The sequence below is a fragment of the Lissotriton helveticus genome, chromosome 3_2 (genome assembly GCF_964261635.1).
Source record: "Lissotriton helveticus chromosome 3_2, aLisHel1.1, whole genome shotgun sequence".
Lineage (NCBI taxonomy): Eukaryota > Metazoa > Chordata > Amphibia > Caudata > Salamandridae > Lissotriton > Lissotriton helveticus.
In genome coordinates, this window is record NC_136062.1 from 53,504,059 (window position 1) to 53,528,778 (window position 24,720).

At 44.1% G+C, this 24,720-nt stretch overlaps 1 protein-coding gene and 1 pseudogene across 4 annotated transcripts in view; both read right to left on the reverse strand.

The window, feature by feature from the left end:
- The window catches only part of SEMA6D (semaphorin 6D), a 136,416-nt gene extending 125,667 nt beyond the window's left edge, over window positions 1-10,749 (reverse strand). For 3 of the 4 annotated variants that reach the window (XM_078684815.1, XM_078684813.1, XM_078684814.1), the window contains exon 1: window positions 10,527-10,653. The gene's annotated coding sequence lies outside the window, so the exon portion shown is untranslated. Of the gene's footprint in view, window positions 1-10,526 lie in introns of all 4 variants that reach the window. The other variant, XM_078684816.1, reaches the window with a different exon arrangement.
- The window catches only part of LOC144826124 (small ribosomal subunit protein mS27 pseudogene), a 64,816-nt pseudogene extending 47,211 nt beyond the window's left edge, over window positions 1-17,605 (reverse strand).
- Window positions 17,606-24,720: the final 7,115 nt, after the last annotated feature.

The following is a 24,720-nucleotide window of genomic DNA, read 5'->3' on the forward strand; positions in this document are numbered from 1 at the left end:
ACAGAGAGAGGTCAGGATGTTCCTAGGGATGGTGGGTTATTGCCGACAGTGGATCGTGAACTTTTCACTGAAAGCAAAGCCCTTGCAAAAACTGACGCACAAAGAGGTGAGTGATCCGGTACCATGGGACAAAGACTGTTTGATGGCATTCTTACAGCTGAGAGAGGACCTGTGTCGTGCTCCGGCATTGGGAATGCCTGATTACAATAAACAATTCTTTCTTTACTGTTGTGAGAGAGAAGGTTGTGCGTTGTCTGTGTTGGTCCAAATCCATGGGAATGCCCGTAGACCAGTTGCTTATTTTTCAGCTACTTTAGACCCAGTAGCCGCAGCGTTGCCCGGATGTCTCAAATCCGTTGCTGCAACGGGTGTCAGCATTGAGAGATGTGAAAATATCGTTATGGGGCACCCGTTAGAGGTGTGCGTGCCACATTCTGTTGAACTGTTGATGACCAGGACCAAAACACAGCATCTGACCAATAGCAGGCTCACGCGCTATGAGCAAGTTATTCTTGCTGCAGAGAACGTGACCCTCAAGAGATGCTCTGTTTTGAACCCTGCTACCTTAATGCCACTTCCAAATGATATTGATGATGATGATGAATATACAGACCATGACTGTCTCGATGTGACTGAACTATGCACCAAACCCAGACCCGACATCGTAGATGAGCCACTGACGGACCCAGATGAAGTTTTCTTTGTCGATGGCTCATGTGTAAGAGACGAAGTTGGGCAGTTGAGAGCAGCTTATGCTGTTTGTACAATTGAAGGAGTTGTGGAAGCTGGGTGCCTGGAAGGAGTACACTCCGCTCAGGTAGCCGAGATTATTGCCCTAACACGTGCTTGCTTAGCAGGCAATCAAATTCGAGTCACCATCTACACCGACAGCCAATACGGGTTTGGGGTAGTTCATGATTACGGGCAGTTATGGTCTCAAAGAGGGTTCATGACTTCTTCAGGCTCTCCCATTCGCAATGGAGAGTTTGTGCGCTTGTTGTTAGAAGCATTGCAATGTCCAGCAAGTATCGCAGTTGTAAAGTGCATCGCACATACCAAAAATGAGGACTTTGTTTCGAAAGGCAATAGATATGCTGATGAAGTTGCGCGGTATTGCGCAGAACAAGGTTACTCTTTCACAGAGGTGGATGTGGGTGGAATAAATGTGAGAACTGAATTAGCCATGATACTGGAAACTGTTGATACTTGGGATGAATTGTCAACCATGCAAGAAAATGCTCCTGATTCAGAAAAGGAAACATGGGTAAAGGCAGGATGTGTAATGGGTGAGACTCATTTTTGGGTCTCAGCAGATGGTAGAGCAGTGTTGCCCAATGAGATGGTGAGTCCAATGGCTAGACTCATACATGGTCCAGTACACTTAGGGAGAGATGCTATGCTGAGAGTGTTTAGACAGACTTGGTACAATCCTAAGTTTAGAATAGCAGCAGAAGCAGTGTGCCAGCGTTGTGTGACCTGCCAGCAGCTGAATGTAGGGAAAAGAACACCAGTTGCACTAAGTCACATAGGAAGGTCTGGAGGTCCATTCAACAGAATGCAGATAGATTTCATTGAAATGCCAAGATGCAACCGCCTCCGCTATGTCCTGGTGGTTGTTTGTGTGTTCTCCAGATGGGTTGAGGCATACCCTACACGTAGGTGCGACACCCTCACAGTGGCTAAGTTACTGCTTAGAGAACTTATCCCTCGGTTCGGGGTGCCGGCCTTTTTGGAATCAGATAGGGGAACACATTTTAACAGCGAGCTTGTGAAGATGATTTGTGTTGCACTGAATATAGACCAAAAACTCCATTGCAGTTACCGACCAGAAGCCTCAGGAATTGTGGAACAAATTAATGGCACGATCAAGTCCAGAATAGCGAAAGTTTGCTCCTCAACGACCCTGAGTTGGCCTGACGCCCTGCCATTGGTACTCATGAGCCTTCGTAGTACCCCAGACAGAAGAACAGGGTTGTCACCACATGAGGTGTTAATGGGGAGAGCAATGAGACTGCCATCTATTCCAGCTACTGCACTGTTAAATATCACAGATGATATGATCCTGGACTATTGTAAGGGGCTGTCTGACGCCATGCGTTCTGTGTCCCTTCAGGTGCAGGCTGCAGAGGTTCCAGCGTGCCAGGGCCCTTGCCATGACCTGTATCCGGGGGACTGGGTCCTGGTGAAGAAACATGTGAGAAGAAGCTGCTTGGATATTCGTTGGCGTGGGCCCTACCAGGTCATCCTGATCACAAGTACAGCTGTAAAGGTGGGAGGCCTGCCCAACTGGATACACGCGTCGCATACGAAAAGGGTTCCAGCACCTCTGGAAACAGCTCCTCTCTCGGATGGACGTCCAGCTGAGGACCAAGAAGCCATAGAGGGGGCTAGCCAAGCTGTAGAGGTGCCAGTGGAAGCAGGGAACGAGTCTGACCAAGCTGAGGACGGTCAGTACAACAGCGAAACAGAAGACGCTACAGAAGGAGAAGACAGCTGGGAGTACGAGTCTGACCCTGACAGGTCTGAAAGAGAGCGAGAACAGACCAGAAGGAGAAGGAGTAGAAGGGCACGTGGAGAAGCAAATTGGCCGCAAAGAAGAAGTTCTAGCCTGAGGTCAACTCCAGAAGCAACCCTTCCTCCGATATCAGAAGACTCAGACCCAGAAGAAGGTGCTCAGGGCGCTGAAGCACCAGACCGAAGAAGGTCAAGAAGAGTGCGTGTGCCTAACAGAAGATACTCCACACCTGAGTGGACATATCTGGCGACAAATGTCTGTGAAACCGGAGACAGGGAGGATCCGAGCGGTGGTGGTGTCCAGTTCTGAGCCCATTATCACCGTGGAAATACAACTGTTGGTACCCGGTGTCGAACAAGAAGGGTCACTAACATTCGTGCTCCCCAGACCTCCCCGCCTCAGCAAGTTAAAACACATGTTTCTTACAGAATTGAAATTCCCCGACTTTGGTACCACGATAACAGCACATGAAGAGCATACTCTTCGCTTGGAAATATTGAACTATGCTATTGAAGCTGCAACCACAAATCTAATAGTCGATTGTTAAAGGACTTTGTAAATAAAGCAAGCAGAAGAAAAGAAGATTACCTAGCGCCCAGGAAGCAGAGAATTTTAGGGAACCCCTTGAGTGGATGGAGAAGGGCTAGGGTTGTCTTTTTGAACAGTGAAAGGACTTTTTGCGAAAAAGGCTGTCAGCCTCCAGCTGTGTGGATTCTAAAGACAAAAAGATTGAAAGAGACTGTAAAGGAACGAGAGGAAAAGAACTTTTTTGCAAAGAGAAAGGGAAAAGCTAGATTGTCTGACGAAATGGAGGCCGGCACCCCGAATCGCAGAGCTAAATGTATAATAGGTACACTAATAGTAGGAGTGATAATATTAATAGCTTTAGTGGTAACAATTTCTTATGTAAAGGGACATGAGGAAGAGGTAAAGGTAACTGATGCGAATTCTGTAGTAACACTTACACCCACTGTTGCAGGTGAGAAAAGGGAAAACACTCAAGAGAAAGCGTTATTGGCTGCAGAAGCCCGCAGGTTACATGTAGACGAGTCCCAAGGAGACTTTAGGTCAAATGCTTATGCTAAACTTTTGTATGAATACGTGGATGCCATGGAGGTTAAGGATTGCTACGTCTGCATGCAGTTGCCTGCGTCTGTAGATGAAGGAATTCGATATCATCACCTCCCTCTGACATATGGCATTACATGTAGCTTATTGCTTAGTATATTTTATGAGAGAGATAGTTTTGAATACTATTTCTCCAATTATGATTCTGTGTTGCCAGAAGTCCCGAATTATAAGCAGATGAATAAATGGGATTACTGGAAGAGTGAAGACAGATTGGCCAAGTTCTTCATTCCTTGGATTACCTTAGATACTTCACATGCCCGTAGAAATAATCTGACATGCAAGGTGTCAGAAGTCGAGAAAAAGTTCATAGGGCAGGTGGATGATCGTTACAGGAGACAAAAGATTTTGAAAAAATCAGGACAAGGGAAATTAGATTGGACCGAGGAAGAGAAGTCACACAAAAGAAAGGGTAGTAGTGGTCCAATAGCTTTAGATAAAGCGCAGAGAGGAAAGTTATGTCTTCACCGAGCCAAAACGTATTATGAAAATGTATACGTGGGTGAAGTTGACTGTGAACATGCTTTTAATTTAGAGTACTACACTAAGGATTTCCTGAAGGGAATGCAAGTGATTCCAAATGTGTATTTTGTATGTGGAAGAAATGCTTACGTGAGACTACCTGACAACTGGTATGGATCATGTTACTTGGCAATTGTCTTCCCCAAAATATATCATGCACAGGACTTATTGATCATTGAGGGCCAGACATCATCGAGGGGAAGGAGAGATTTAGGCGATGCAGAAATGGTTGGAGATGTCTTTGGAGCTATGTTCCCTCTTTTGGGAATAATCCTTAATGATGTTAAAATTAGACGACTGGCAACAGTTGTCGACAGGTTGTCTGCCAGCACTGCTCAGTCCTTAATGCTGGTAGAAGGAGAGATGCAATCGATAAGGGCTATGGTTCTTCAAAATCGGCTTGCATTAGATGTCTTATTAGCAAAAGAGGGCGGAGTCTGTAAGGCTTTGAAGGTTCAGGAATGTTGCACTTACATTCCAGACCTTTCAAAACCCCTTGAGAAAGTTATTAAGAACATAACTAATATACACAAAGAGATCGAAGACTTGAGTAGAGAAAATGTCTGGGAAAAGGTGGGCCACGGAATGAGTACAGTTGGAGGGTGGTTTTCCACCTTAGGCAAAAGCTTTATTTGGTATATCCTAAAGCCTATCATCATAATATTGATCTGTGGGATAATATTGTGGGGATTGGTGAGGGTATTCAAATGGTACAGAGCAAGAAGGTCAGAAAGGGCCCAAAGAGAACAGTTGCAGAGATTGGCTGCCATACAAGATAATCAGTACAGGAGCCTGAGAGCTCTGGAAGCGCAGAGAATGCCAGCAATAACTGCAGTTTAAATGTTAGTGATGACCCCGAGAGGTCATCAAAGGGGGGAACTGAGAGAGCGCAAACTGATATAAATGTATGAGTACATCACACTTACCTATAGTAAGCACAAGTCATGATGAGAAATGCCATGAGTGCTAATAGTATCTGAAATTATATTCTAAATGTATAGCTAATATAGAGATTTAAGTAGAAGTGGAACTAATACAGAAATGTGTGACATTATATGATTTTATTAGACGTGATTATTTTGAATCTATGTCGTGTAGCTGTTAACATATAAGATGGTCTGTGGTAAAACGCAGAACGTGGTAGGCCTCAGGGCCAGAGCTGGAGCTAAAAGGGAAGGTGTTTCTTTTCACGACACAGATTGTTTAACGTTTTTGGTCATTGCATTAATGGGCCATGATTTAGAGTAATGTTTTCTAAATAATAGAATAAGAGTTTTAACATGCTTTAATTAAATGAAGAAATTGAATGCTATAATCATAATGTGAAATATTGTAGGCCTGAAATGTTTTAGCATTGATTTACACGTACATGTCTGGGCTGAGAAATGTTGCAAGCCTTTTTAGAAGTCTATGAGAGTTGGGTTCTTGGCGGCAGATATCTGTCTGCAACAGGAAAGGGGGGATCCAATTATAAGTGAATGAATAGAGGTCTGTTCAGTAGACGGCCCAGACATGGAGGAGGGTTCTGGAATGTTTAAGGGGTATCAGCGGGCCGGAGAAGAGACTGAGAAGCAAGGTCAACTCTAACGTCTGAGGCCCAATACAAAGCATCATGGAAAAAGCCTGAAGTTGCACCACGTGAGAGGCGTTTCGCAAGGGGCGTCTCAAATGTTGTTGACTGTTTTGTATTAGGGACAGCACCCCTGGGTGGAGTTAGAGCAGAGACCTGAGGACCCTTTAGAGAGCGGATGGGTAGGCAGTGAGGGGTCATGACTGGAGAACTTTAGGTTTTCACCAAGAGACTTAGAGTGGGTGACTTCCCTTGGGGGTCATTCATTGCTGACACCTTTGTTAGGTTGGGATTTGGTTAAGTAGGGATACCATCTAGAACAGGGTAGGGACGCCTAACCTGTGTTTGTTTTCCTCCAACCTAAATGAAGGAGAGATATGCGTCTATGCTGATAGCTTTGCTATTTTTAGAACTTGTGTTAGTGATTTCTGTTGCTCGTCTGAGGGCTTTTCGAGAGCACATGTATGTAATTGGACCTGTGTATCTCGTGAATCTCATTCTGAGATGCTTGTATTTGCAGCTCATTATATCTTTACAATAAACTTTTGAAACCTAGAAGTTGTCCGTGATCTTTGAGAGTAGAGTCCTTTCTTGGGTGAACTAATTTGCAGATAGGTGTACTGTTTCCTTCCAAGACAGGCAATAAAGGTTCAGTCGACCAGATCGAGGTTTGGATCAATAGATATAAGGTATCGATCAAAATCTCGCCCTTCCAACGGCCTATGGCGTAACCGCCCTGGGTGTCAACATATCACACAGTGACGCATGTTCAAGCCTAACCCCGTGATCTAGTATTTGAAAGAATGAGAAAAAATCAGCCAACCTGTGGGTATATCGCACAGGCTGGCAACACACACCAGCCAAGCAAAGCCATTTTGTAAAAACACCAGCGAGCCTGTGGGTCTCACAAGCAGCACACGCCAGACACCTTGGAAGTCTTAAACAGGCTGTGTGAAAGACACGAAGCAACATGCATGTCAGCATGTAAAACGTGCAACGGAAAAACATCACCCAAACTGCGAATCTAACATTTACCACACGGGCTAGGGCGCTCGACCTCGGACCTGGGGATCCGGGTTCGAGTCTGGGTAACGTCGCCAAAACCTCCTGTGATTCTGGGCAAATCACTTAATCTCCCCGTGCCTAAAATGAATGTGTGTCTTTGTGTAACGTAACTGGTGCTATGTAAAGCGCTCTGATACCCGATTCGGGTCTAGTTCGCGCTATATAAAACTCTGCAAATAAAAAAATACCAGTCAGCCTGTGTGCCTAACATGTATGTATACAAGATGGGAGGAAAGTACCAGTCAACCTGTGTGCCTAACATGTATGTATACAAGGTGCGCGAAAAGTAACGGCCAACTCGCGTGTCTAGTATTTACCATGAATAGTACGAAAGATACCGTGAGTCTGCCATATAAAACAGGCTGTGGGAAATAGAGCAGCAGTGACGTGTACAGAGGCTGTGGGAAATTCACCGTCCAACATGCGAGCCGTGCATGTACCAGGTTGTGATACTGATACTAGCAACGCTATGTCGAGCATGTGGCGCGGGCTTTGGGAAAATACAGCAGCCAGCCTTGTGTCTAACGTAATATACTGTGGGAAGGAAACCTGCCAACAAGTGGACTAGCAACCAACACGGGGTACAGGAAGGACAGCAGCCGTCCAGTGTGTGTAAGATGTGTCTCAAGTGGAGGGAACGAAACCAAACAGCACAAGCAGGCTGTTTGAAAGACGCCGGCCAACCGGTGGGTCTAACATGCAAACCATGCCCTGTGAAAGAGCGCAGCCAATACTGTATAACACAAGAAGTGTGAAAACATTGGCCACCCTGTGGGTCAAAAATTCAACAGAGGCTGTTGGAAAGTGATCAGCCAATAAGGTGGAATACAGGGTGTGATAAAGACACCGGCCAACAAGGTGGGTCTAACATGCAACACAAGATGTGGGAAAGAGCGCAGCCAATAATGTGTAACACGGGAAGTGTGAAAAACATTGGCCACCATGTGGGTCTACAACGCAACACAGGCTGTGGGAAAGAGCTCAGCCAATGATGTGTAACACATGGTGTGGGAAGACACTGGAAAACCAGTGGTTCTAAAATGCAACACAGACAATAATGTATGGGTGTGGGAAAGACACTGGCCAACAATTTGGGTCTAACATGCAACACAAGCTGTGGGAAAGAGCTCTGCCAATAATGTATAACACAGGGTGTGGAAAAGACATTGGCCAACCTGTGGGTCTAAACTGCAACACAGGCTGTGGGTCTGCGCACATCCAATGATGTATAACACAGGGTGTGAGAAAGACATCGGCCAACCTGTGGGTCTAAAATGCAACACAAGCTGTGGGAAGGAGCACAGCCAATAACGTGCAACAGCGGGTGTGGGAAAGAAATCCGCCAACCTATGGGTCTATAATGCTACACATGCTGTGGGTATGCGCGCAGCCAATAATTTATATATAGCACAGGGTGTGGGAAAGACACTGGCCAATAATTTGGGTCTAAAATGCAACACAAGCTGTAGGAAAGAGCACAGCCAATAATGTGTAACACAGGGTGTGGGAAAGACACCAGCTAATATGTGGGTCTAACATGCAACACAGGCTGTGGGAAAGAGCGCAGCCAATAATGTGTGACACAGGGTGTGGGAAATCAGGGGGGGGGGTTAACATCTCGCAGAGAGCAGCAATTTTTCTGTCATAAACTTTGGGTCAATATCTAACAGGTAAATAAAGCCGACCTGTCTGTACCTTTAACGTGCAACAGGAGGCGTTTGTAAGATGCCCGCCCAGCCTTTGAGTCCTGCACCCAAAGTGAGACCAAGAACCCACAACGCAGCCTGTTGGGCGGTCGGTAGCCCGGCCGGTGGGTTTAAGATGTAACACACAAAATGTGCTGCAATATCGACTGTGGGAAGACGACAGCCTAGCCCATGGGTCGAAAATACAATCACTACTAGAAGGATACCAGCCTACCGATCTAGCATCAGACCATGCGTGTCTAACATGTAAGAGTGGCTAATATCATAGTCCAATCACTGAGCAGGAAAGATGCCTGCCAACATGAGGGTGGAAAACGGCAGGGAGATCGGAGGAAAGGGTACCATGAAACCATCATATGGCGAGAAAAAAATGTCCTTTCATCCCAGAGAACTGAGCCCAGCATATAATAAAAAATAACAGCAGCCAGACCTAGACAACGCCAGCTAAATCTTATAAAGAAAACATAGCGATGCTGCGTCAGGATATTTATCTATATCACATGTTTATGTACAGAGTGCAGCCCTGCCACGGGGCAATGAGGCATGGGGGGATATTTCATATCTAGGGTGTTACAGAGAGCAATATGCCGCCCTACCCATAACCACACATTAGAAGGGGTGGGGGGGCACCTCGCCCATCTTTAGGTGGGTCTGAAGGAAGCTACAGTTCATGATTCGTGTTTCTCACTCCGAGCTGCTCAAACAAAGAGCTGGTATAGCGCTGGCTACTCTGGGCTGGCCACTGTGCTGGTTCCCTGCTTTTCTTCTCGCAGGCTAGTGCCGCTGTAGGCCAGTCGCCCAAGAGGATCAGTGTCTTGGCAGCTTTGTGCCCGGGGCGCAGTCGCCCGTCTAGGCTCAGTTGTGCCCGGGACGCAGTCGCCCGTCTAGGCTCAGTTGTGCCCGGGGCACTGCCGCACGCACACTCTTGGCACCCGCACACCACTGCGCAGGGGGTGGGCCACCCGTGTGACCGCGGCTGCGCCGGGGGCAAGGCATGGGAGCGCAGCGGCCCACCTGGGCTCTGTGGCTGTCGCCGTCCACAGGCGGAGGCGCCTGGCCAGCCCCTCCGCGCAGTCTTTGTTAACTTGAAAGTCCAGCGTCCCCTCCTCGGACAGGCATGGGCGGCCGGGGGCGCACAGCTTTCATCCGAGAGTCTGATCACAACAGCGGTCCGGGGGGAGGGGTTCGAGCCCCGCACAGACACATGCTCTGTCCTGAGGGGCCCAGCTGCAATCAGCTTTGAGATCTTCAAAGCCTCGGGCGCGATCAAATGGCAAAGCCCCGAGACAGGAGGAGACACAACACGACCCCCCTCCTCCGACCCTCACAGCCCCAGCTCCTCCTAACACAAGGTCCTACCTTCGCCCATCCCACCCCTCCTCCAGTCCCTTCACTCACCTACTCATCCTACCAAGTAATAAACACAGAGCACCTCTACCCCTGCTCAAGCGACGCTATTTCACATGAATGAACAACTCGCGCCCCGAATTTTACTCACGCGCCCCTTCTGACCACACAGTCCATACTCGCCCCCTTTCTCAAACGGACCAAACACTGCCCGCTTACACACCATCTCTGCTGTTCCCTTAGTCACATGCTCCCCAAACCCCCAATTCCATCCACCCTCCTTCACCACCTAATTACTTTGCCCTCATTCTACCGTCGACCATTAATTAATGTCCTCGGGCTACAATACACGTACTCCTACCCTAAAAACCCTAACACACTGACCCACAAATGTCATCTTACAGTACCTCTCCACCCAGCCCTTCCCCTCTGCACCTCTGCAAACACTGATGCAGTAGGATCGGAGCCAAAACTCTGACTGCAACTTCCACCTCTGCTGCCGGGCGCGGGTCCAAGCCAGGTCCAGCGCCGGCCGTGCAAGGACGAAAGCCCCTCTGTCCAGGAGTACTCAAGCGCCCCGGCCAGCACCGTCCTGCACAAGTTCCCCGCAGCCGTCCGCGGGCAGACAGGCAGCGCAATGCCCGGGCTCTGCTCGCACACACGGCCCGCTTACCTCATATGGAAGGGCGCCTTTTATCAATCCGTTTTGCTCCGTGGATGCCGCGGCTCCCACCAAAATAATCCCCAAACTCGTCCAGACCCTTCCAAGAACAGGAGAAAAACAAACCGGAGCTGGGCAAATGGTGTAATTCGATCCATCTCCAGTCAATCCATCAAGGCGGCAGCGCGGCAGAAGGAGGAGGCTGCTTACCAACAAGCCCCGCTCCAGCAGAGGGTCCCACCCCCAGCCAGCCCAGAGCCTGCTGCAGCGCCAAACACTCCTGCACGTTTGGGCTGCGCTCTGCTCCTCGGCTCTCTCTTTTCCCCTCCTCTGCTCATGCTGTGCGAGGCCCTCCTCTCACATTGACCCCTCCGTGGCCTCCGCTCTCCTCCCCTCCCCCTCCTTCCAAGATGCAACTCAACCCTTTTGGCACATTTGCTTTCAGCAGCGGTAGGATCTTGCTGCGAGCGCCAAGGAAGCCAGGGCTTTATTATGCAGCGCTCCTTCGAAGCAAATCACAGCTCTTTCCTAGTGTTTACCCGGTGCGCCCGAGCAGTACGCAGAGCCAAAATTGTCTAACCACTGAGAGGCACCGCCGCAAAACTCCACAAACAGCCTTCGTTGTTTAAAAAAAGGCAGATTACTGCCTCTAACATCCCGTCTTCTTCTCCCAGTGAAAGTTGAGTAAGAGAGGATTTCCAGCCTCCAGCAACGAGTTCGATTGCGCGACGTTTTCTGTGGTTTGTCGTGCGAGGGAGGGGTGTTTGTTATTACGTTTGTAGCCAGTTAAATTCTCACGGGGAAACACTCGGAGGGAGGGAATAGGGTACTCTTACGCGCATGATTGATTTGCAATAAAGTGAGAACCCATACACGAAGTATTTGTGCTTAGACGGGTACTTCCTCCTAAACCTGCAGAGTTGGCACGTATGCAATACATATACACACGGAACGGCATAAAGAAAGACGTTGAATGAATTCCGCTATAGTCAAGAGTGATAATCCATACTATATTTTGGCTCAGAGGGGGGTACTCTTTCTTAAATGTGCAGAGCTGGCATGTATGCAATTCAGACTGTATTGCCTACGGATGATATAAAGATAAACCTTTAAAATAATCCTGCTCAAGTACTTCAGTCAAGATGTAGCCGAGTACAGTGCGCCTCGAAACGACGGGCTGCTGCTTTTGGGTCATCCGTAGTAGCCTTTAACACCGTTTGAAGTCGGAACCAGAGAGATTTACATCTCTAGCAGACCCAGTCATAGCTTTCGATAAGAAAACATCTTCCAGTTTATCCTGACGCACTGTGCACGGGTACATGGAGTCATGATTTGACTGGAAATACTGTGATGGCGCTTTGAGGAACATGGACGTGCTCCCAGCACAGTTTAATTCAGTACAATTCTAACATCGCAGTTTTTTTGTTGGGGTGGAAATTACACGAGATGCCGAGAAGGCATCAGCCCAACATTAAGCAAGCAGCGGAGGAGCCAGGCCATATCAGTGTAAATACAAAATACAGTATCTGACCGGAGGCAAAGTATCCTATTGGAAAATAACAGAGACCAATGTTTTTCTCTGAGTCCTGCTGGTTTTTCAGAGGCTCTGGCCTAGTTAACTGATACTGCATTGCTGGCCTTTTAGAGACACTTGTTTTGAGCAAAATCTATTGATTTTTGTGTTGAATTTCTGTTGATTTTCTATTGTTGGTAGCCACATTTCTTCCGATAAACAATAGCATCACTAATGGCGTCAATATATACATCACTTATCATTTATGACATCACAAAAATCCTAATACATAAGGATACTCCAGCAAATAAGTAGCTTCAGGATGTATGTTTTATCCTGAAGATGACCTGTCTTTGTAATGACATTAGTTGAAACAATGCAGAATGCTATACAATACAGTTGTTTAGCTTTAATCGTGGATAATTAAAGCAGACAACACTCTGTGGAACAATCTTTTAAAACTAACAGATGAGGGGAAATTTAGTGTTCTTGAAGGCACTACAGTGAAAACAGGGAAGGAGTCATCACAAGATGCCAGAAGATCCATGCAGCGGCCTTATAGACCAACTATATAATTGGGTCTCATGGTTGCTTCTTTGGTGTCTCGTGAGTGCTACGGGCATTTCTGTCTCTTGGTTCCCAGGAGTGTTTCAGATGTCCCTCCTTGTTTACTTGAATATCATGTTATGCTATGAAGTAGTCATGAGCGACCATGCGTTGTCGCTCATGCCTATTTCATATGTGGCACCCTGAGGGAACTATTTTCTCTCGTGGGTGGTAGTTGTTTGAATGTGAGAGGCGGGATACATATACAGGGGAAGGAGAGGTTGGAGGGCCATTCAAGATTGTACCTCAGATTGTATTCTCTGTTTCTTCTCAATAAAGACCACATGCTTCCTGAAATACTACTTTTCCTTTCCTCTGACGATCTAAAAGTGGCGACGAGCAGATAGTGACACATTTGTGCCTATGTTTCCTTCCATGTCATTTGTTTTGTCTACTTTACGTTCTGCTTCATTGGATATTTTTTTTTTTGGGGGGGGGGGGACTGTTCTGGATTGCTCTGTTGAGGAATCTGATTGCTACTGCAATTGCTGGATTTCACTGGTTGTATATCGCATGTCTTTGTCATTGGGAACGTTTCTCTCTCATTGGCAGTTTTCGTTGACCACACCGGCAGCACCTTTGACCCCTCCCTTTTCACTTGCATTGCCAAAGGATTTCGGGAGTTCCCTGTGCTGCATCCCGTCTTAGCCGCGCCCTCTGTACTGATCGGAGGGCTGTTGCAAGGCTATTTCTTGTTGGCATTACTATAGGATGTCTGCATCCTAGCCACGCCTGTTGTTTCTGATCATGAATTGCTGATCGGAGGTTTGTGGTGGGGCCATTCGTATTTGGCATTACTCTTGGATAGTATTGTCTTCAGGAAAACAAGGTTGGTTTCAAGGAGGGTGTTGCTGCAGTTTCATACCAGCTACTGATCAGTAAAAGCAATCATTAAGATCATACCTTTTGCTCTTGAGGTACTGTACTATTAATTATCTAAACTCCTATTTCTACTCGTAGAAGACTACGGTGACTACTTTTATTATTTTATATTCGTGCATTCTAGTTTTGTCTATTATTTGTTTGTCTCCTGTTCACGTGGACGACGGTGACTACTTTTTATAATTTTCTTTCATTTTTATCCTCTTTATTGACTTTGTTGTGCATTTATTGTTTTCATTTACCATGTCTGGCATTGTACCTCCTCCTGCCTTTTTTAGTTCTCCTAGGGAACCACCCATGGACTGGGAAACGTGGGAAGCTATGTTCCTGCTTATGTAGATGTAGTAGAAGGGGATGAATGTGAACCTGAAAGCAAATTGGCTTTACTTAAACATTGTCTAGGTGGAATAGGGTTAAAGTAGTTCAAGAATTTACCTGCCTTGGTTAGTCCTGGCAATGTGAATGTCTATCAGTATGCTTGTAAGCAACTTAATTTGAGATATGGAAAAAAAACTAACATCGTAATGGAAAGATTTATATTTTACTCGAGGGAACAACACTCTGATGAGTCCATTGAGGATTATGTCTCAGTACTTAGATTCTTAGCTGTCACATGTGATTTTGAGCACATTTCCTATGAACAAGTACTTGGGGATCAAATCCTTATGAGGACCAACAATAACAAAAAACAAGAGAAGTCGTGGTCAAGCACTGATATGTCACTTAGCACTGCTATTTAGATTGCCAAAGCAATTAAGTGTTCAGAGAAATGGGTGCAGGAAATAAGAAGTAATGAAAAGACTGATATTCATGTTGTACACAAGGATAGTTCTAAAATGAGAGACACTTATATCCCAAAAAAAGATATTCCGCCAGCTAATCACATATGACATAAGTGGCCCTAACAGTATGGGAGGAAGAATGTACTTCTGTGGTGTAGGTGTGGTATCAATACATATTTAAGTATTGCAAACATGTGTCCTGCGATGGACAAAATATGCTCAAAATGTGGCAAGAAAGGGCATTTTAGCAGAGTATGTAGATCTGCTCTTAAAAAGATTCACTTTATAAAAAGTCATGAAGGGTAGGACAGTTCCAATGATGGTAGTAAACTTGTCATAAATACTGTAGTGAGTGTTGGGGAAGAATTACACTCTACTAAGTTTCCTTCTTGTGAAATCCACATTGATGGTGTTAATTTACGCATATTGTTGACTCTTGCGCTTGGTATAATATTAGTTCCCATGTTGTCCAAAAAAAGAACTGGCCTAGTAAAGAGCTTATGTCTCCTGATGTCTCCCCCGGAGGTTATACTGGCCATACGATTGACCTGTTAGGTTTCTTTTTGGCCAGCATAGAATTTTCTGGGTGCTAAACTTTTGGGAAAATATATGTAGCCAAACAGGGGCAGTCTCCTTCTATGTTGGCCTCACCAAGTGGAAATGGGAATCAAATCAGATGCTACTGCTTCTCTTTCTGTATATATTGTAGCTCATAATCCTGCAGACAAGAATACTGTGAGTCTTGAACTCAGAATCACTGGAGGTTTTTAGTACTACATTAGGAGAGTATCGTGGTTTCAAGCATCGCATCAAACTGCATGAGGATGCTGTTCCTGTTCGTCATAGGGTGCACAATGTTCCTTTGTCATACATAAGTAAACTTAAAGACATCTTAGGCGATCTCTGTAAAAAGAAAATCATTTAACCCAATAAATCCTCTCCATGGGTTTATACGATTGTTTTGTCAGTTAAATCTTCTGGGAGCTGAGACTTTGCATTGACTTGCGCAGTCTCAACATTGCTATATGTGTGGATGCCCACCCCTTACCTAACCTACATGAAATGGTCACCACCTTATCAGGTGGCAAGATATTTTATTCCCACGATTTAGCTAGTGCGCACCACCAAGTGGTCTTACAGGAGGAATCAAAAGATGTAACTGCTTTCATAACCACCGGAGGGTCTATTTCAATTTTGTCATATGCCTTTTGGATTTGCCAATGCTGCAGCCATGTTCCAGAGGTTAATGAAAGAAACTTTAGAGGGTTTAACTGGAGCAATTGCGTTCCAGGATGATATACTTGTTTTTGGCAAAGACGTCATTGAACATGATCATCATTTTAAGAAAGTATTGATGGCATTAACTGAGAAGGGTCTCTCCTTATGACATGATCAATGCAAGTTTAGTCAAATCGAAGTTGAGTATCTTGGTCACTCTATTAGCAATTCAGGCATAAAGCCCAAGAGAAATAACATGGAGTATATAGTTAGAGCTCCTGTTCCCACTTCAAGGGAGCAATAAGTGTTTTTTTTCGGACTAACAGAAATTCATTTCTAATTATGCTGATAAAGATGAACCGTCTAGGTGCTTCTGTGGAAAAGTGGGTCTGCTATCTTGCCATTCACTCCACCATTTTGTGCTTAACTCCACCATGTTGTGCTTTAACCTTCATGACTGACTTTCTCTCTGTTTTAAAGAAACAAAGGTCCTAAGCATATATAAAATATTAGACGAATCTTATATAGACCACAATAGGCTACTATATATTTCTAATCCTTGTCCAGCCGGACAGGGGATTTTTTAATAGCTCAGATGAGTAGAATCACATGTCAATATACATTTGTACAACGACAATTCATAGTAGTAAAGCACAGTCCTGTGCAGTACCGGGGAAAAGGAATGAAGGGTAGAAGAGAGAAAAGGGTGTTTCAGGCAAAAGAAAAGAGCAGACAGGGTACTGTCTAGAGTCAAATTTTTTTTAAACAGTATCGCCTGGAGTAGTACATATAAACACAAATATCCATTAATTCACTGTATGTCTACTCAAAAGGAGTCGACGTTTCGATCCCGTGCTCGAAATCTAAAGGGATCATCTTCAGGACTTAATAAATGATTTGCCTGGGGTAAAAATTAGTTAGGCCTGTTGGGGAGAAATCGAGAGAAATTGGAGAGTTGTCAGTTTGATGACTAAGGAGAGCGGTCAGCTTTTGCCATCTGCAACATTCTGTATTTCGGAATCGCAGTGAGTGAGCTGTGCTTGTGATCGTGAACATCATGTGTTAAGAACAAATTTCATAAACATTTAAAATAACACATACATTGTCCTCGGAATCGCAGTGATTTGCGTGTGCTTACGCGGTTGGACAAAATTCAGTATTTGAGAGTGTTAAGATCGTGACTACAAATAAATGCTCTATCCTCTGTGCTTGTGCTGAGGAAGGCAAGGTGCACTTAACATTGACAGGGGGGCAGACTGAGCCGAGTTCAGACAGGGTTCTATGTTCTGGCCCTAATTCAATGCGGGGGCGTGGGAAGATAGCCTACCTCAATTGAGAGGTCGGTGAGGGAAAATCTTCGCTGCAGAGGCGCCGGGATGTCGGTGTCAGCCGGGCTTCCCTTATCACTGCAGGCTAATAATGTAAACATAGGGAGTTTCAGAAGGTGTCTTCCCAGTTTAGTTTTAAGGCGGAAAGAGCAGTTAGTTAGGGTTTGGACATACCTAGCGCTCGATGGTTTCGAGCAGTCGAGGCGCTTCAATTGGTTCGGAGTCGGCTAATACCCTCCGTGTTTGTGGAGAGGATAGTTTCTAAAATATGGAGGGAAAGAGTGATTAGGGGCCGCACCCGTTAGGCCAGTGCACGATAAAATTATCTCAAAAGTAGAACCTACCCTTTGGTTCAGTAATTCACGTTAAGCACTATGGAAGTAAACTATTTGCGCCATGACAGGACGGCTCGGTGGCCGTTGCCGGAATGCGGTCGAAAGGAACGATCCGCTGAAAGGAAATGAGAGGGGAAGTGAGACCTGTGATCCAAGCGGAAACGCTAATAGTGGCCGTGAAATCAAAGCCTACCCTTTTAATTCAGCAGGTACTGCTAAGCATTGGGAGAGGCTCGATGGCCGTAGTGCGGAGGCGGTCGGCTGTGAATGGACGATCCGCTGGAAGGGAATGGGATGTAAAGTTAGCCCTCTATTCCAAGCGGAATCGTTTCCAAGGGCTGGTGGTGCGGAGACTTACCGAAAGCTGGACGCTGCCAGGGCTGCGAGGATTCTTCTGTTTGCACGCTTGGCCAAATGGGGTGGGCATGTTGTTATTGGATCGGGAAAACAGGTCACGTGATCGGTCCAAAAGACCTGTCTGAATAGTTTCCTACGTGGGCGCCATATTGGAATGGTCTGATGTATCAGTCCCATTAGGGCAGGTAGTGCTGATAAAAGAACAAGGACTCTAGTGCAAAATTACACGGGGTAAAAATAATAAATATAAATAATAAAATGGAGGGAAATCTTGGGGTCAGGGGGGTCAAGGTAATTGTTGCTACATTTGCATAAAGGTGTTTTTGGTGCAGTAGCGCTTAAGGGAAACCATTTGGACGTGCCTGGTGAAGATAAGAAAGGGAGGCATTGGGATTTGTGATCCGTTTGTGAATAAAACCGTGACTTTGCTTGTAAAGACTTTCATTAGCTAGGTGTGAAAGGTGGATTCTGGCAGGAAAGTGCAGGTGACACAACATAACTGCAGATTACATTTATAAAAAAACGTTGTTTCGAGCTTCCTGATGTCCTGTTTGACAGGACAAATTTCACATTCATAGTACTCGTTCTGTTAGAGAAGTGTTGTCCAGTCCTCACTTCTGTTGAGTCCCGTCTGAATAGTTTTAAATTGGATTATGGACTTGAGTTCTTCACGATTCAGACGTTGGTTCAGGTTGCCCCCTCTCTGTGGAAGCTTCACTGTCTTTAAAATGGTCCATTTGAGGTCATCTGCAGTGTGTTTGAATTCAGCATAATGTTCAACCAGAGGAGCATTTGGGGTCCCGCATCTAATGCGACTCCTGTGTTGGCATATTCGTGTTTTTGCCTTTTGGGTGGTTTGACCCACGTACATTTTCGGACAAGGACAAAGAATAGCATAAATTACATTATTGCTATTACAATTGGTAAAGCTTTTCATGTCAACAGTTATGTTATTATGGCTAAACATGCGAGTTTCAATAGTGAATTCACATACGGTACAGTTCTCACATTTCACATGCCCTAGGATAGGTGGAAGGCCCCAATTGCATTCGATGGTATTGTTGGTGCTGGGAGCAGGTAAGGCTGCTCGTACCAAATGGTCCCTCAAGTTCTTACACTTTTTAAAGGCAAAAAGCGGCCTTTCTAGATTTATTTGGCCTGCATTTATCGTGGGCCAGTGTTTCAGAATGGATTTGCGAATTTTATTAGAAATGGGAGAGAATGTGGTGACACATGCGATCCTCTCTATTTTTTCGCGACTTTTTGGTGCAAGGAGTACCTCGCGTGGGCAGTACCATGCTCTCTTGGAAGCGTTCTTCACTAGTCTCCTAGGGTAGCCTCGCGCTTTAAGCTTATCTGCTAGATTGTTTGCTTCCCTGAAATAATCCGGCTTTGATGAGCAATTGCGTCTAATTCTCAGAAATTGTGAGTAAGGCAGTGAGTCCTTCAACGCCCTCGGATGATTGCTACCATAACTCAAGAGGGTGTTGCGCTCGGTGGGTTTTCTATAAAGGCGTGTTAGCAGCTCACCTGCCTCATGATAGATTGTTAAATCCAGGAATGGTATTTCTGTTTTATCGTGGGCAAGAGTAAATTTGAGGTCCGCACAGTTGTTATTTAACCAACGGAGGAAAGAATGTAGTGTGGCATTGTCGGACTTCCAAATCAGGAAAATATCGTCTATATAACGACGCCAGACCGCTATGCCTGAACAGAATGGGTTCTCATCTGTCAGGATCGTCCCGGTCTCCAGGGCGTCCATAAACAGGGTAGCCAGGTGAGGAGCAAAAATAGCCCCCATTGAGGTGCCCTTGATTTGCTGATAAAATGTATTGTCAAAAACAAAAAAGTTCCTAGATAGGCAGAGCTCGAGTAATTGCAGGATAAACAGTGTGGGTACTCTGTGGGGTCGTGGGCGAGTGTCCAGGGTTTTTTGGATCACCAGGAGAGCAGCTGTTTGGGGGATATTTGTGTAGAGCGACTCTACATCCATGGTGCAGAGTGTATTGACCTCCGGATCATTGGGATAATGCTCCACCAAGTTTATCATCTCCATGCTGTCGCGTACGTAGCAGGAGGTAGATGGCACAAACTCTTTGATAAAGAAATCCACGTACGCACCCAATGGTTCCAATATCGAACCACAGGCAGAAACTATCGGTCTGCCTGGGGGGGTATCAATACTTTTATGAACCTTCGGAAGAGTATAAATCACAGGGAGGCGTGGACTTTTGACATTAAGAAATGCATGTTCCTTTTTGCTCACATACCCTTCGGCTAGAGCAGCGGTAGTGAGTTTGAGTATGGTCTCTTGGATCTCCTTAGTTGGATTCTTTGATAATCTTTGGTAATGTTCTGTATTACCGAGTTGGCGATTTATTTCATTTTTGTAGGAATCGATGTCCTGGAGGACAATCCCCCCACCCTTGTCAGCACTCTTTATTATGAGTGAGGGGTTGTTTTTAAGTGTGCCTATGGCATCTTTCTCACATCTTGGAATGTTATAGGGGATGTATAGTTTTTTCTTTTCAAGGTCGCAGAGATCTTTTTGGACCAATTTCTCGAAGGTGATGATTTCAGATGGAATCATACCTGCGGTTGGGAGGAAGGTTGAGGGGGGACTGAAAGGGGTAATGGAATTGGGAGGTGTAGATGGGTGCAATTGGAAAAAAGCTTTCAGGCGAATCAGTCTGAAGAATCTGAGTATTTCGGTCTGAAGCTCCATGAAGTTAGGTCTGATAGTGGGCACGAAGGATAAGCCTTTTTTCAACAGTTCGACTTCGGGCTCTTGTAGCGTGTGTCTTGATAGGTTAAAGATGGGTATTAGCTCAGAGGATATATGTGACGGGGGCGTTGGAGCAATGGCAGCGGTGGTTTTTACCATTGATAGAAATTGTTCCGGGTTCTTCGCTCGCCAGGAGGGTTGAACCATCTTTGGGGTTTCTTCACCCTTCTCCTTTGGGGTGTGCCTGGTTGACCTCTGGATAAAAAATTGGACTGGGCACCACCACCTCCTCGTCTAGAGTTGCTACCTCCTTCACCAGGATCTGAGGTGTCAGAGGATTCCTCTGAAGTATCTGAGAAGCCAACAATGTTCTGTCGTTTGTTATACCTCCCCCATGGTCTATTGTTGGGGTTAAAATGTGGCCTGTTAGTGTAGAAATCCTTATTCAGGTATGGATAGGTATTTTCTATATTGTAGTTTTTTATGTCCTTCTTGATTTTATTGGATTTCTTGTTTTGTTCAATGCGATGGAAATCTGCCACTGTTTTCTCTACTTGTTCAAGTAATTTTTTACAGTCTGAAGTTGGGTCTGAGTCATTGATTTGTTTCAATAAATCACTTATTTCAATTTCTAGTGATTTTAGTGTTTCTACTGCTATATCGATTCCCAATGCCAGCCAATGCCTAGAGCATGTAGTCCCAATGTAACTAAAATTTGAGACGTATTTGGGATTATCGGTAAAAATGCCCGGAATGTTGCGGACTTGTAAGCCAACCGGTATAACCTCAGATTTTAAATAATCCGTCAGCATTAATATCATAAGTTGTAGCCTGACCTGCTTCTTTCTAAGTTTTTCCAGTTGCTCGGGTAAGGTGGAGTTAGTTGCTGTCGAGACATCTGGTGTTTCTGACAGTAATGAGGGAAGAGAGCACAAATGTTTGATGTAATCTACAGTATAGAGTGGGGCATGGTCTGACATCTCCTTGATGTTCTAGAAAAGGGTAGGGAAAAGCAAAGGTACTGTGGCACTAGGGAGGCCACCCTCGTGGAACGAGGTTTTTTGGTTTGCAAGAAACCCCTGCAATCCTGCGATTGCGCTCTGATTATCTAAAAGGACAAGGGGGAACCCAGCGGGTAGCTATGGACCATGGGTATCAGTTACGTTTTAAAGAAACAAAGGTCCTAAGCATATATAAAATATTAGACAAATCTTATATAGACCACAATAGGCTACTATATATTTCTAATCCTTGTCCAGCCGGACAGGGGATTTTTTAATAGCTCAGATGAGTAGAATCACATGTCAATATACATTTGTACAACGAACACGCTGGAGCTCCACCTTTTGACCTGTTGCATTTCTGCACGGACACTCTGTTCATGCTTTGGCCTGCCACTAACTGACCAGCCCATGCTCAACCAATCGGACATGGAGTTTCTCAGATGTTTATCGTCCTCACCCTGCACACTACGCCCTGCAGGCGCCCTTCAACAGGCCTACTCAGACTTATCTTTGCTTGCTGTGTAATCATGCCTCTCACCTTTGCCCTGCTGTAATCCAAACAACAAATATTTATGGACTCAATTGTAATAAACATGCCTTTGCCTACACCCTACAGGGTCCTCACCGTTACCTGTGCTTATCAGATTAACCTTTGTTTGACATGTAATCATGCTATGCCCTGCAGTGCCATCTAATTCAGATTAACCTCTGTGAACTATGTAATTATAATGTTTTGCCCATATCCTGCTAAAACCCCAAAGGCTACTCACCTGCTGACCCTCCAGATTCTCCATTTGTTTAGGAATGTAATAAAGTGTTATTGGTACAACTCCCTTACATGCCTGGGGCAGGGTAAAGAGTATATAAGTCAAAAAATAAGACCATTCTAACAGACTGCCTCCTCAGACAGCTATGCGTGTCTGTTGTTGAGGCACCTCTCCATCTCATGAGATTGTAATAAATATCCTTTCTCTCTGGCTCCAGCGTTGGTCTCAGTTTGTATTCCGGACCCCAGTGGACTATAGGGTGACCCTGACACCTTTGGTGGTCTGCCAAAAGACCCCCAAATCCACAATTGCCGCCCAAAAGGTGAGGCCGATCAGAGACGCGGTTGCCCGGTCGTGGGGTCCTGACGAGGAAGTTGAACGGCCGGTGGTGGGGTCGGTCTACGTGAAAATGACCCTCGTCTTTGTAGCCACCACCCGACCTTCACTACATCTCAAAAAAAACCCGCAAGTGGCTCCGGTCCTGACTCAGGCCCTCGATAGACTTGGACGATCTTTGCAGTAAAGAGACCACCTGGAGAACGAGACAAAGGATTCTGGTAGAGTCGCTGATTTGCGACACCTTTTTGTTTGTACTTGGTTTTGGTTGTCTGGTTTGTTTAATTTCACTCTTTGCAAAGATTGAAGATAAAACGGGTAATGTGGACTTTTTGTCCAACCTTTGAAATTTGTAGAAATATTATTTAATATAACATAGAAAAGCATGCCCGTACTTGGTAAATCTGCTTGATAAGGTTGTTGATGACACCTCTTTTTGGTATTTTGATTATCCAGACTTGGTATTTCGATATTTGCAAATAACGAAAGTTAAGCGGGCAAAGTGGACTATTTGTCCAATTTTCTGAAATTTGTAGAGACGTTTTTTAAGAAACTAGAAAAACATGCCAGCGTTTAGTAAATTTGCACGATGGTTAGGTTGTTGGATACCTCGATCTAGGGTGCTAGAAGATAGTCAGCCGGCTCCCCCGGAAGGTACCTCAAGTAAGGATATGTACATAAGATACGGTATTTCTCCCATAATGTATAATTCATTATGGCATAAATACACGTCCAAGGATAAAGAGACTCAGTGGCCCATATATGGTTCATTTGAATCTCACAAAATTGAAGCTGTAGAAATACAGCTCTTTAAAAGGAGGTCGCGACAAGCAATGTTTGACGCCCTAGGCCAATGGAAAAAGGAGGGAGCTGAAAGAGAGAGAAGGGCTCAGGCAAGGATACAGAAAGAGGCTAGTAAAAGCGCTAAACAGAAATTAATAGAATTACAACAGGAAAAAGTTGCATCCAACCTTGCGTGTACAGATAGAGAACACAGGTTGAATGTGTCTGGTCAGTATCCTGTGCCTCATACACCACTAGCACGAGCAGACCCCCATGAAGAGGAGCTTCTCCTCCATCCCTTACCAGTACCATACCATGTCCCTCCCCATCCTATCCCACGGCCAGCCGATGGAAATGTACCCTCTGAAAATGCCCAACCAATACCTCCCGATCCCACTGCCCCTCACGCTCAATCTGACCCCGAGAACGCATCTTCTGCTCTATCCCACACACCCAGCATCACATCTGCACAGAAACAGGCCTTGGATGATCTACTTCACGGTAATCTGACATAATATCGAAATTATTATATCGAACTGACATAATATCGAACATTAAATATCGTAGGTCAAAAATATCGAACTAAAAAATATCGTATACAAAAATATCGTAAATAGTATGTTTATCATAATATCGAAAGTAATTATATCGGAAGACAAATTATCGAATGAAAAAAATATCGTATAATAGTATATAATAGTAAAAAATATGCATATTAAGTTAATATTTTATTGAAATCAGTTAATGTTATTGAACACAAAATATTTTAATTTTTTTAATCTTATAACAATTATAAATACATATATATTTTTAGGAGCGGGTTATTGGGTTTATAGGGGATAAGGGTGGGGTGTGTTTTATAAATATATGTTTAAATAAAATAATATTTCTAAAATATGATATTTTTTTTAAATATTAATATAATGATTATAAAATTAAAAAAAACATTTTTAACATTGTAAAAAAAATTCGAATTTAGAAATTCGAAATTTAAAGAAATTTTTTTACAAATTTGGAAACATTTTCGAATTTCGAAATTCAAAATTTAAATAAAAAATTTAACAAATTTGGAAAAATATATGTATTAAAAAAAATTCGCAATATTGTTTATATTATAATAATTATAAATACATATATATTTTTAGGAGCGGGTTATTGGGTTGATAGGGGATAAGGGTGGGGAGTGTTTTAAAAATATATGTTTAAAAAAATTATTTTTCTAAAATATGATATATTTTTATAAATATTATTATAATAATTATAAAATGTTAAAAAACAATTTTTAAAATTTTTTAAATTTTCGATTTTAGAAATTCGAAATTTAAATAAAATATTTAAATAATTTGGAAAAATATATGTATTAAAAAAAAGTTCTAAATATTGATTATATTATTTAAATATTTATATATTTATATAATGATTATAAAATTTCTAAAAAGCATATTAAAATTTTTTAAAAATTTTCGATTTTAGAAATTCGAAATTTAAATAAAATATTTAACAATTTTGGATAATTATATGTATTAAAAAAAATTGCAAAATATTTATTATATAATTTAAATATATATAT